General features: G+C 34.9%; 1 protein-coding gene across 4 annotated transcripts in view; it reads left to right on the top strand.

Annotated features, from left to right (window-relative positions):
- The window catches only part of LOC107717676 (sentrin-specific protease 7-like), a 38,939-nt gene that overhangs the window by 18,983 nt on the left and 18,314 nt on the right, over positions 1 to 1,642 (top strand). The window lies entirely within an intron of this gene.

The raw sequence follows: 1,642 nt of genomic DNA, 5'->3' as shown, positions 1-1,642 counted from the left end.
TGATAATAACGTGTTTTATAATAGATTTAATAATTATATAATTATATATAAATAAAATAATATTTTTTACATAATTTTTAAATGAAATTTTTGTTTAAAAATTATGTGTAAATATAAAATAATTCCATAAAATATTTTAGTAATATATTTTATAATACATTTACATCTTATTATCTTAGTTTACAAAGCCAGAATAATATTTAATGCAGGCATTCATTTAAAAAATGAAATTTGGTTAATTTGGTTTATTTGTCTTAATGACGTCTGTCAACAAGTTGCTGAATGTCAAAGCATAAACATACAGGAATTAGCTCTAACGTGTGTGTGTGTGTGACCATTACAGGATTAATTTATTCAGTCTGGTGCTCATGCTGGGAAGAGCAGTGAAAAACTACTCGTTTAAACGGGTGTTTTGCATTATTTTGTACGACACGTGCGCGTTAGCAACAAGTAGAGCAATTTATTGTGATACTAATATAAAATCCGGACACCCAGTGAGCAAATCTGATCGCTAATACAAAGTTTATGTATATAACACCAATGTTTTGTTGTGGTGCTTCCCCGTGTGGTGAAGAAGTGTAATTACACCGATCGGCTCATTGGTGTCCAGCAGACTGCAGAGTTATCTGACCCTTCACCCTGTTTTGTCTCTCCTCAACTATCTGTGACCCTCTGTCTCTCCCTCCTCGCTCTTAGTTTCACCGCTAAGACGGCTCAGATTAAGACTCTATTTATGTGTGTGAGACAGAGGAAGAGCAGAGAACGTGTTTGCCTGTATTACTGAATGTGTTCAATAGAGCACCAGTGTGTGTATAAGATGCTTATGAGGGTTTCAGACAAGCGCCTCTCTATTCTTAGCTTTCTAGGGTCTTTGTGCGTAAGCTACTCACTCGAGTGACATTAAAACAAATCATTTGAACGAGGCCATCCTGTTTCGGGCCTTTGTGATAAATTTGTGGCTGTTAGCTACTAGTGTTGACATATGTGCTAGTGTGTGCCTAAAAGCTAATCAATGTCAGTTGCTGTTTGAAATCCATTTTACTTGCGTAATGTGACATATTTCTGAGGGAAAGAGGATATTTGTCAGGAAAAAAAAAATGTGGTGGGACATTGTGTGATGGGATCATGACAAATGGGGCCTAAATATCAGAACGTACCAATGCTAGTTCACATTGGTATTCATTTCAATGAGGCTATCCTGTTTCAAGAGCCAAAGGTAGCATTTTATCAAGCCTTTGAGTTCAGATTGTGCCATGTTTAGTTTGTTAAAACAGTGGCTAAGTAGCTACTTGGCTATTGGTTAGCATTAACCATTAGCATGCACAATCTAAAGGCCTAGGACAATAACTACAGTATAACAATAAAGATAAAGTTTTAAAAATTGGTCTAATTAAATAAGAATAAGGAAGTCCACACCACAACTATAACGATAACGACACAGAAACGATGTTGTTTGAATCGCTTTCAGAACTTTTTTTTTCCAGCTGATGAATGATAAAAACATTGACAGCCAATTAGGGCTGCACGATTATGACAAAAATCATAATTGGTGATTATTCCCTTGAAATTGTAATTGTGATTATTAATTACAATTATCACAATTTACATTGAATGATGTTTATACCACTGTGGTGGTTTGAGG

Source organism: Sinocyclocheilus rhinocerous, unplaced genomic scaffold (assembly GCF_001515625.1).
Source record: "Sinocyclocheilus rhinocerous isolate Xijiao unplaced genomic scaffold, SAMN03320098_v1.1 scaffold633, whole genome shotgun sequence".
Classification (NCBI taxonomy): domain Eukaryota; kingdom Metazoa; phylum Chordata; class Actinopteri; order Cypriniformes; family Cyprinidae; genus Sinocyclocheilus; species Sinocyclocheilus rhinocerous.
This window is presented reverse-complemented; position numbering and strand designations above follow the sequence as displayed.